This window comes from Rhinoderma darwinii, unplaced genomic scaffold (genome assembly GCF_050947455.1).
Source record: "Rhinoderma darwinii isolate aRhiDar2 unplaced genomic scaffold, aRhiDar2.hap1 Scaffold_140, whole genome shotgun sequence".
NCBI lineage: Eukaryota > Metazoa > Chordata > Amphibia > Anura > Rhinodermatidae > Rhinoderma > Rhinoderma darwinii.
The window spans coordinates 37510-50106 of NW_027461968.1; the positions used below are offsets into that span (position 1 = coordinate 37510).

At 46.2% G+C, this 12597-nt stretch overlaps 1 long non-coding RNA gene across 3 annotated transcripts in view; it reads right to left on the minus strand.

Moving 5' to 3' along the window:
* Nucleotides 1–629: 629 nt before the first annotated feature.
* Nucleotides 630–12597, minus strand: part of LOC142699180 (uncharacterized) — a 31521-nt gene continuing 19553 nt past the window's right edge. The window contains exons 1-3 of one of the 3 annotated variants that reach the window (XR_012866068.1): nucleotides 10157–10205; nucleotides 2008–2153; nucleotides 630–653 (exon numbers count right to left, since the gene is read on the minus strand). This is a non-coding gene — a long non-coding RNA (uncharacterized LOC142699180). Of the gene's footprint in view, nucleotides 654–2007; nucleotides 2154–6895; nucleotides 6966–10156; nucleotides 10206–12597 lie in introns of those variants that run through there. The other 2 variants (XR_012866066.1, XR_012866067.1) reach the window with 2 other exon arrangements.

Below are 12597 nucleotides of genomic sequence, written 5' to 3' on the forward strand. Positions count from 1 at the left end.
TATCTTGGTAAGTCACGTGTAGACCTCACGCTACTACATAATGTCATATCATGGTGACCGCTCTGTGATGACAAAGATCACATAGAAGAGGAAAGACTCAGTGATTACCATTTTGTCTCCCATTCCATCAATATATTTTCTTCTGTTGAAAATCATTATTATCACATATCAATTTCTTTGTTTTTCTGCTCTCCATTTCTTTTTCCCACACGAGGCATTGTTGATCCAATTGTGTTTTAAATGTTTCTAAGTCCTCTTTGGACATCTCTGCTTTTAATTTTTGCTGGATCTTTTCCAGCTCGTTATCCCTGTTTTCTAATGAGGTGTTATTGAGTCCAATAAGAAGCTCCATCACTTTAAATGAACACGCACTGCAGTTCTCCTCCCATTTAGATGGAAAATTCAAATCTTTAATTGGAAATGATGGGAAAACTTGTATGCGTAACCCCCTCGATATAAGGTTCCGTTGGAGATAATTTGCTAGGAATGCTCGGTTCCACCAAACTTTCATTCTTTTATTTACAAGGCTTTTGAAGGAGTTCTGTGGCTCCCTAATATTTCTCTGACTGCCAACACCCGTGGCTGTGGAGTCATCTTTAACCAGCCATGACTGTTCTCTGGCTCTAAATCCATAGTTGGGTTTCTGGCACTATCTGTAAAAACACAGAAAACAAACTGATAAATAATCCAAAAAGACAGCGAGGATCTGAAATCCCAAATGCAGGTGCACGGCCTTTATTACTAGTAAGGGGGGATCCTAGGGTGAAGTCCTGAGCACATCAATATATATATATATATATATATATATATATATATATATAGAAGATAGAAATTCGAGGCACTCACCGCTGTTTCTGTAACTTCCGACCATGTCATCAAGAAGTGACCAGGAAGCAGCATGAGCACAAAAAGCTATAACTGGGATTGGGGGCAGCGGCGGATCGTTAGGAAGGCTCGGGCAGCCGACCAAGGCTCCCAGGGGGCCCATGGCTGCCAAGCCCATAACATTTATTGGCTGGGCTGCACGGGCCCCCTCAAGCCCATTGGCGCCTAGAACTGGAGGGGGCCCCGATGCTAGCGACAGCCACATTCACATGTATCTGCATCCTCAGGACGCAGATATGAATTAATGATATAGGCTTCAGGCCAAGTTAGGACTGCAGCCTATAAGGTGCTGGGAAGACTCCCTGGGCAGGCCGCCGTGATGACGTAACTGCATCACGCTGATATGAGCATGCGTTCTGCCTGGAGACAGTGCAGCGCACCGTCCGTCGCGGGAACGGGGCAAGGTAAGTACAATGTTTTGTTTTGGAGGCAATATATGTGGCAATATACAGGGGGGTGATTGCTGTGTAGCACTACATACAAGGGGAGGGGGGATATGTGGCACTATATACAAGGGGAGAGGGGACTGTGTGGCACTATATACAAAGGGAGGGGGGATGTGTGTGAAGCTATCTACAGGGGCTGTGTGTGTGATGCTATCGACAGGGGCTGTGTGTGGCGCTTTCTACGGGGGCTGTGTGTGTGGTGCTTTACTTTACCTTCTGTGAGTCACTAGATTTATAGAGAATCTGTCTCCTCTCCTGACATGTTTTTTATAGGAAATCCTTGTCTTTCACAAAATATCTTTGTGCAGTCCAGGACTGCTAGACAATTGCGTGTTACCATTCCCCTTGTCAGGAGGATGTGTCCCTGCACAGTGTGATACTGTCAGTATGTAGGGACGCAGCCCTTTGACAAGGGGAATCGTAACATCCATCTGTTAATGCTTGCACAAAAAGGTAGTGGCAGGGCGGCGGAGGTGTAGGGGGGCCCCATGTTTGGGTAACAGCCCAGGGCCTATGGCCTACTTAATCCGCCACTGTTTAGGGGGCCTCGTTCTGGAGATAGGCGCCGGTCACAGAGGTGGGACTCCCATCTATCTGACATTTATGACATATCCTGTGGAGATGTCATAAATGTCCTTCATGGGAAAACCCATTGAAGGGGATAGACAAATCTTACCTGTCCATACAGAAGTGACATTAATACATTGGGAGGAGCTTTCAGTTGCCGGTTAGTTGTCCGTTCTACGATGGTTGGAAACCGAACAGTTTCTATGGCGATGACGTAACATGGGAGCCCTGCATGTTGTCCAGTGGGAGCGGAGTCTGTTTAGAAAGAGAGAAATCCAATATTTATTATAATATTACAGGAAAAGGTATAGTAGGGGATAATGTTTTATCCATAGCACCTTAAAAATCCTGATTAGAGAGCGGACCCTGTCCCATATATACATATAACTGAACAGTACTTTATATACAGTATATAGGAGGACAGTAAAGAGGGAGTACAGTATATACAGTGAGGACACGTCTCATATATACATATAACTGAACAGTACATTATATACAGTATATATGAGGACAGTAAAGAGGGAGTACAGTATATACAGTGAGGACACATACTATATATACATATAACTGAACAGTACATTATATACAGTATATATGAGGACAGTAAAGAGGGAGTACAGTATATACAGTGAGGACACGTCTCATATATACATATAACTGAACAGTACATTATATACAGTATATATGAGGACAGTAAGGAGGGAGTACAGTATATACAGTGAGGACATGCTCCATACATATATACATATAACTGAACAGTACATTATATACAGTATATATGAGGACAGTAAGGAGGGAGTACAGTATATACAGTGAGGACATGCTCCATACATATATACACACGACTGAGAAGTACATTTTGTTTCCGGACAGTCTGCAGGATATTTATGTAGTGGAGCCCCCAGCAAGGCACCTCCGCCCTGAATATGTGTAGATAAGGGACTCCAGCAGATCGCTTGTTAGGTCCATGTAGAAGCTCAAACACTTCATGGTCCTTAAGAATAAGTTGGGGGTGATGCATTGTCACAGGCACAACTAGAGGTACAGGCCTGGTTATCCATATTTGTGCCCCCGAGTGGCCACTATTTTACCACTGATCTCTATAAAATGGCAATATAATAGGGATTTTCCGGTTTCATGTAACTAGATGCTTAAATTTAGTATAATGAAAAGTTCGGCAACTTACTAATTCCTCAGCATTTTTAAGATATCTGTTTGGGGTCAGTGAATGGAAATATTCTTGTTTATATCCAGGAACATGCCTGATATTTCTCGCAGCTGATAGTTTGCTACAATTGGATCCATTCTAGGTCAGGATTTTCCTCACTGTTTCTGCTATTCATGCCCTCCGGCTTACTCTCTGCTCTGTAGAAGTTCCAGATTTGGGGGTGGGTTGTTGTTAAGGGCAGATGGGTGAAATGTCCCAGGCCCGCTTGCTTCATCATCTTGGTACATACAAGCAGAGCAGCCCCAGGCTACTGCACATGCCCAAAAACGTCTTGTATTATTCCATGTGCAGCACTAGGTGGGGAGGGGGCAAGTGCCAAAAGAACGTTTACCCAACCGTGCACCACAGATAGAGGCTGCCATTGGGGTTGCATACGGTTTATTTACTTACAGACGCAAATCCTATAAACCTAGAAATTCACGGTACTGATGTCAGCTTTCTGTAATTTAACCACTGGGTGACATACATATACAGTGCCATGCAGTTAGCACAAAGTACCGTAAATGTACAGTACTTGGATGGTGCGGGAAATAGCGTAGATCCCGGCACGTTACCCCTCAGTTGCTGTGGTCAATAGTGGGGCATCTACGTGGGTAAACAGATGGCGGGGGCTTCTTCTGTCACCATCAGCGCAATCGCAGGTTTCTGATAGGTGCCATGGCAACCGGGGGCCTAAACAAGGCTCCCAGGTCTGCCATGTGTGAATGCTTATAAAGCCATGCCATTATGTACTCAACGCCTTTGTTGCAGAAGTTTTGTTGTGTTACTGGTTGCCCTTGGATCCGACCATAACCCATTCCTCTGGCTATGGTCGGGAAAAGACAATTCCCGACCATAGTATGGCTTTGTGGTCGCTTTCAATGTTCTCGAGAAACACGCTTTATTTCGTTTGCACTCCGGAACATCCAATTATTCCCGAGTGCTTGGTGTGACTACCAGCCTGTAGCTGCAACTGCGCATGTGCAACAGTAGCGCTGCCCAAGTCCCCGCCTGCACTCTGGAACTGGCAACTGTTCCCGAGTGCTTCTACTAAACTTGCATTTCAGCAAGACTGTATGTACCCAGGAACCGGCGACTGTTCCCAAGTGCTTATTCAAAACCTGTATTTCAGCGTGCGCTACTGCTCATGCGCAGTCACATCGCTGTAGAGGACGGTATGTACCCGGGAACCGGCGACTGTTCCCAAGTGCTTATTCTAAACCTGTATTTCAGCGTGCGCTACTGCTCATGCGCAGTCACATCGCTGTAGAGGACGGTATGTACCCGGGAACCGGCGACTGTTCCCAAGTGCTTATTCTAAACCTGTATTTCAGCATGCGCTACTGCTCATGTGCAGTCACATCGCTGTAGAGGACTGTATGTACCCGGGAACCGGCGACTGTTCTCAAGTGCTTATTCTAAACCTGTATTTCAGCATGTGCTACTGCTCATGCACAGTCACATCGCTGTAGAAGACTGTATGTACCCGGGAACTGGCGACTGTTCCCAAGTGCTTATTCTAAACCTGTATTTCAGCGTGCGCTACTGCTCATGCGCAGTCACATCGCTGTAGAAGACTGTATGTACCCGGGAACTGGCGACTGTTCCCAAGTGCTTATTCTAAACCTGTATTTCAGCGTGCGCTACTGCTCATGCGCAGTCACATCGCTGTAGAAGACTGTATGTACCCGGGAACTGGCGACTGTTCCCAAGTGCTTATTCTAAACCTGTATTTCAGCGTGCGCTACTGCTCATGCGCAGTCACATCGCTGTAGAGGACGGTATGTACTCGGGAACCGGCAACTGTTCCCAAGTGCTTATTCTAAACCTGTATTTCAGCATGTGCTACTGCTCATGTGCAGTCACATTGCTGTAGAGGACGGTATGTACCCGGGAACCGGCGACTGTTCCCAAGTGCTTATTCTAAACCTGTATTTCAGCGTGCGCTGCTACACATGCGCAGTCACATCGCTGTAGAGGACGGTATGTACCCGGGAACCGGCGACTGTTCCCAGGTGCTTATTCTAAACCTGTATTTCAGCGTGCGCTACTGCTCATATGCAGTCACATCGCTGTAGAAGACTGTATGTACCCGGGAACCAGCGACTGTTCCCAAGTGCTTATTCTAAACCTGTATTTCAGCGTGCGCTACTGCTCATGCACAGTCACATCGCTGTAGAGGACGGTATGTACCCGGGAATCGGCGACTGTTCCCAAGTGCTTATTCTAAACCTGTATTTCAGTGTGCGCTACTGCTCATGCACAGTCACATCGCTGTAGAGGACGGTATGTACCCGGGAACCGGCGACTGTTCCCAAGTGCTTATTCTAAACCTGTATTTCAGCGTGCACTACTGCACATGCGCAGTCACATCGCTGTAGAGGACTGTATGTACCCGGGAACCGGCGACTGTTCCCAAGTACTTATTCTAAACCTGTATTTCAGCGTGCGCTACTGCACATGCGCAGTCACATCGCTGTAGAGGACGGTATGTACCCGGGAACCGGCGACTGTTCCCAAGTGCTTATTCTAAACCTGTATTTCAGCGTGCGCTGCTACACATGCGCAGTCACATCGCTGTAGAGGACGGTATGTACCCGGGAACCGGCGACTGTTCCCAGGTGCTTATTCTAAACCTGTATTTCAGTGTGCGCTACTGCTCATGCACAGTCACATCGCTGTAGAAGACTGTATGTACCCGGGAACCGGCGACTGTTCCCAAGTACTTATTCTAAACCTGTATTTCAGCGTGCGCTACTGCACATGCGCAGTCACATCGCTGTAGAAGACTGTATGTACCCGGGAACCGGCGGCTGTTCCCAAGTGTTTATTCTAAACCTGTATTTCAGTGTGCGCTACTGCTCATGCGCAGTCACATCGCTGTAGAGGAATGTATGTACTCGGGAACCGGCGACTGTTCCCAAGTGCTTATTATAAACCTGTATTTCAGCGTGCGCTACTGCTCATGCGCAGTCACATCGCTGTAGAGGACGGTATGTACCCGGGAACTGGCGACTGTTCCCAAGTGCTTATTCTAAACCTGTATTTCAGCGTGCGCTACTGCTCATGTGCAGTCACATCGCTGTAGAAGACGGTATGCACCCGGGAACCGGCGACTGTTCCCAAGTGCTTATTCTAAACCTGTATTTCAGCGTGCGCTACTGCTCATGCGCAGTCACATCGCTGTAGAAGACGGTATGCACCAGGGAACCGGCGACTCTTCCCAAGTGCTTATTCTAAACCTGTATTTCAGCGTGCGCTACTGCTCATGCGCAGTCACATCGCTGTAGAGGACGGTATGTACCCGGGAACCGGCGACTGTTCCCAAGTGCTTATTCTAAACCTGTATATCAGCATGCGCTACTGCTCATGCTCAGTCACATCGCTGTAGAGGACGGTATGTACCCGGGAACCAGCGACTGTTCCCAAGTGCTTATTCTAAACCTGTATTTCAGCATGTGTTACTGCTCATGCGCAGTCACATCGCTGTAGAGGACGGTATGTACCCAGGAACCGGCGACTGTTCCCAAGTGCTTATTCTAAACCTGTATTTCAGCGTGCGCTACTGCTCATGCGCAGTCACATCGCTGTAGAAGACGGTATGCACCCGGGAATCGGCGGTTGTTTCCGAGTGATTCTAATTTACTATTTCAGCGTCTGCTACAAGTACTAGGACTGCAGTAGCTTCGCTGTTCAAATCTTAGCCGTCACTTGGGAATTACACCTCTGAGTAATCCAGAGCTAGAAACCAGCCTGATAATTATCAGTAATTAATAATAATATTAATTACCAGTCCGCTGATTCCTCCTTTGCCGCTGACTGGAGGATTCTATATTTTGCTTCTCTTCACTTATAGACATCTAGAAAAGAAAGAGGTGCTATAATACGTTCCTGGTATATGCTATAGATGTACTGGATCAGTAAAGAGATGTTAGTGTGCCTGGTTTCTGATAAAGCTCAAATCATTTTTAAGGGGCAATTAAATCCGTTCTGGGGTACATTCAGCGGAGCCAAACTAGAGATCCCACCTCAAGTCTTCCTATCCAAGAGGTCGCACCGACCACCCCACACTGACTATAAGCCACAAGTATCATGGAATTGTCTCTGACCACAGCCCCTAAATTATTCACCAATCACACCAAAGATCAGATGTCTAGAAGAAATAGCGCTCTCCTTCACATCTGTATAACAGAAAACCATTCTACAATCTATTCAGTGGACCATTTACATCTCATTTATAACATGGGCCTAAGTGTGGCCTAGAGAGGACACCAAATATCTGATATCATCATCAGGAAAAATATTACACATTCAATAGAGACCTCACATGCGCCAAGTTATGACACAAAGTGATATCACTAGTAGTGAAAATAGCCGGACACTGACTTGTGACTTCTGGCCAAATCACTAGAGAGGAAAAGAAAAGGAGACGCGTCAACTAAACTGCGCCACTCACAGCAAAAATATTAAAACCCTGCCCACACAAACCCTACAAAAATGAGCCTTATTTCAGGGGAGACTTTCATGGACACTGCTGATAACCAGAAAGATTGTGTAACATACTGACAAACAAAATATACTGGGCTCGATAACGTCATTGTCATTACACATAGGGATTTCTACATCAGGAACACCTCAAATAATGATGATATCTTGTTACTAGCCGGGATGTAAGGGGCGTCTGGCTGCAACATTTATCACCCCATTCATCGCTACCTTTAATTTGGTGGATCTGACGGCAAGTAGAGTGTCCTTCCTTACCCTGCCACAAATGGAGCATTTTATAGGAGTTCTTCCCATCTTAGACATTTATGGCATACATCAGAGCTGGACCCGCCATAAATGTCTAAGATGGAAAAACCCCTTTAAGCTGCACACTCGTCTGTAAGAGATGAAACACTACTCTATGGCCAGAGGTAGACAACTGACTGTTAGAACGTCCAAATGTCCTCAAGAATATCCTCCAAGAACAAGAACTCCAGAAGAAAACTCTTCTGCAAACAGCAACCAAACCGCATCTGACCGGGGAAATCCAACTCAAAATCACTTTATTACCAGAACTGTATGAATTATTTCTATCACACCTACTTTACTTAGTCATAATACTTTCTATAGGAATTTTATCAACATTTCGGCCCCATTCACACGGCTGTGCCCATAATCACGGCCTGTGATTGTGGGCACGGCCAGCTGCCGATGGCCGCGGGCCACAGTTTCGGGCCGTGCTCTCATACAAAGTATGGGAGCACGGCCCATAAGAAACAAAAAGTAGGACATGCTCCATAATTCACGGCACGGTTCTACGGCACAGACAGCTATCCGTAGCGATACGGAAAGGTTTCTGCGGCCAATAGAATCAGGCGGTTCTGTTTTTTTACAGTCATGTGCATGGGGACTTAAATTGTTACTAAACATAGTGACATGTCAGAAGTTTTGATCGGTGGGAGTCCTAGCACTGAGACCCCCACTTATTGCTAAAATGAAGCAGCAGAAGCGTCAGAGTGAGCGATGTACTGCTTTGTTTCTGATCGTCTTCCCTCGGAAAGTTGAGCAAACGGTGTACAGACTCAGGCCTCATTTACACGAGCGTGTGCGTTTTGCGCGCGCAAAAAAAACGCTGCGTTTTGCGTGCGCAAAAGGCAATTGACAGCTCCGTGTGTCATCCGTGTATGATGCGCGGCTGCGTGATTTTCGCGCAGCCGCCATCATAGAGATGAGGCTAGTCAACGCCCGTCACTGTCCAAGGTGCTGAAAGAGCTAACTGATCGGCAGGAACTCTTTCAGCACCCTCGACAGTGAATGCCGAACACAATATACACCAACCTGTGAATAAAAAAAGACTTTCATACTTACCAAGAACTTCCTGCTTCCCCCAGTCCGGGCTCCCGGCCGTTGCCTTGGTGACGCGTCCCTCTCTTATCATCCGGCCCCACCTCCCAGGATGACGCCGCAGTCCATGAGACCGCTGCAGCCTGTGATTGGCTGCAGCCTGTGCTTGGCCTGTGATTGGCTGCAGCTGTCACTTGGACTTAACTGTCATCCCGGGAGGTCGGACCGGAGTTATCGGTAAGTCAGAACGTCTTTTTTTTTTTACAGGTTCATGGATTTTCGGAGCGGAAGTCACTGTCCATGGTGCTGAACCAGTTTAACGCTTTCAGCACCGTGGACAGTGACTGTCTCCTGACGTCGCGTACCCGAACATTTTTTACCGGTTTCGGTCAAAACGAGTTTGGCCGAACCCGGTGAAGTTCGGTGCGCTCATCTCGAATTTGACACTCCGTTTGGATGTTTGTAAACAGAAAAGCACGTGGTGCTTTTCTGTTTACATTCAGGAGTTTGACAGCTCTTGCGCGAATCACGCAGTTCGCACGGAAGTGCTTCCGTGCGGCATGCGTGGTTTTCACGCACCCATTGACTTCAATGGGTGCGTGAGTGCGCGAAAAACGCACGATTATAGAACATGTCGTGAGTTTTTTTCTGCGCACACGCGCTGAGCGCAATTCACGCATCGTCTAAACTGCCCCATTGACTAATATAGGTGCGTACGACATGCGTGCAAAGCACGCGCGTCGCACGCGCGTATAATACGTTCGTGTAAATGAGGCCTCAGAGTTTACATTTAGTCCGTACAACGCTCACTCAGTTTTCCGTGGAAAGCCAATCAGAAACCATGCGGCACAGCACTCACCCAAGCGCTTCTGCCGCTTCGCTGTAGCAGTCGGGGGGGGGGGGGGGGGTCTCAGTGCTGAGACCCCCACTGATCAAAACTTCTGCTATGTCACTTTGATATGTTAAAAGTTTAGTTACACTTTATCAGCCTCTCACAAGTCTAAAAACATACCTTTACCCAACTGCCCCATGACAATCACAATACCTAAACGGCTCCAACGCCAGACACAAAGTCCTATAAATTAATCAAATTAATCAGTTCCGCGTTTTTTTCTGCCACCCATTGATTTCAATGAGGGGTCAGAGGCGGAAACCGCTCCAGGAAAGTGATTTGGGGCATTTTTTTGGCGCTGATTCCGTTGCGGTTTCCGTGTGAACCGACCTGTAGAGCATTCACCATCTTGATTCTCTGAACTTGGAAATAGACACCTGAAAAAGAAGAAGGAGGTGTGAGAATAAATTCCTGGTAAATGTTATCGATTTCTATATAACGCCGATGTCTGTAAGAAATCCATGAAATAAGATGTTACTGCAGCGTGTGATCCTACAACTACAATCTATCCGGATACTTACCAGTCGCTGATACTAATCATAAAGGGGGCAATTTATTAACACTGCTGTTTTATACACCAGTCTTAATAGAAAAAAAATTGAACGTAAAGTGCGACACATTTATTAAGAGGCAAAAGCATTTTAATAAATGTGTTGCATTTTTCTGCTGGGCCGTGCGGTAAAATTGTGCAGCAATGACCACACCATGCACCATAGCATCCCTCCCACGTCTCCCATAACATAAAAAAACACATACTCACCTCACCGCTCTTCTTCTCCCCTCCATCTCGTCATCATTTCAGCGCCGCTCATACATAGTGGATGCCGAGAAGTGTCAGAGCCATATATGCAGGAGCGGATTACAATGAGGGCAATGTGGGCACTTGCCCAGGTCCCGAGGCTGAAGGGGGACCAGTTCGCCCCGGTTTTCCCGAACTGGTTGTTAAAATTACAGCTGGTTCAGAGAACCGGGGTGAAACAGGACTTTTTACCCAATTGTATCCGTGTCCTTAGGATGCAGATACAACTGATTACTATTGCACTGGCTTTTTTTTCTGTGGGCAGCATTGGGGCAATATCTACAGGGCACTCTATTTACACTGGGCAATATCTACAGGGGGCATTTTGACTGGCGCGATCTACAGGGGGCAGTGTGACTGGCACTATTTACAGAGGGTATTGTGACTGGTGCTATCCACAGAGGTTATTGTGACGGTCATTATTTACAGAGGGCATTGTGACTGGCGCTATCTACAGGGGGCATTGTCACTGGCACTATCTACAGGGGGCATTGTTAGTGTGTGTGGTGTTTCAATGAACGCTGTGTATAGGAATAGAGACAGCAGCAGCAGCGGCGCTGTCTCTATTCCTCCCGGTGATCATGTGACTGGTCACATGATTGCCGGGTGCCGTTAGTGACAGACTGCTGCTGGGTCTTACTAGACCCAGCACAGCCCAGTTAGTGGCAATCGTCACTATGAGAGGGCTGATTTCCCCTGTAACTGGGGCTGTTGTGCAACTCCAGTTACAGTGGAAAAGATGGTGTAAAAGAAAGAAAAAAAATATATAAAGTTCCCCAAAGGTCTTTTTTGACCTTTGAGGGACAGACCATAATAATAAAAAAATAATAAAGTACAAAAAAAATGAAATAATAAATACACATAAAATACCCACCCCAAAAAAATACCGTTCCCCCCGCCAATCATTGTTGTAACGCTAGCGCTGACCCAATTACCCTAATATAGACATATAATATATTAAAATTTACGGTAGACAATGACGATCACAAAAAAAAGGTCTATATTAGGGTAAAACTATGTTATTACCAAAAAAAAAAAAAGCTGAAACGTAAAAAAGCTTATTTTTTTACTATTATTTTCAAACTTTATGAATGAAAATTCTAAAATGGCAAAAAGGTGGGTATAAAAACGATAAAAAAATAAACCTCCATTGTCTACGGAAAAAACGTCGCAAAAATAACGTTGCTAGCCCAACAAATAAAAACGTTATAGCCATTTAACTAACACGTGCTAAAAAGGGCTAAACGGTGTCTGGTCCTGAAGGCGCAAAATAGCCCGGTCCTGAACTGGATAAGATCTTCTGGGGTCCTGTATCTAAGCCTACATTGTTAGGCTTAGATACAGGGTCTAACAAACAGTGTCACACATGGAGCCTGTATCTAAGCCTAACACAATGTAGGCTTAGATACAGGACCCCAGATGACATTCTTTTTATTCCTGTATAAGGGTATGTTCACACGGCCTATTTACGGACGTAATTCGGGCGTATTAACCCCCGAATTACGTCCGAAATTACGGCTTGAAAGTGTTGGCAAACATCTGCCCATTGAAAGCAATGGGCTGACGTTTGTCTGTTCAAACGAGGCGTATATTTACGCGTCGCTGTCAAAAGACGACGCGTAAATAGACGCCCACGCCAAAGAAGTGTCATGTCACTTCTTCAGACGTAAATGAAGCCGTTTTCCATGGACTACATGGAAAACCAGCTACAGTTACGTCCGTAATGGACGCGGCGTTCAAGCACATGCCGTTACGGCTGAAATGACGGGGCTGTTTTCTCCTGAAAACAGCCCCTTAATTTCGGCCGTTACGGACGCTGCCGTGTGAACATACCCTAAGATTAGTGTTTTGGGGCCCTGTATCTAAGCCTAACATGTGGTATTCTTAGATACATGGCCCATGTGTGACACTGTCTGCTTGGGTAATGTTACTAAGGCTACCTTGTGGTAGGCTTAGATACATGGTCTAACAG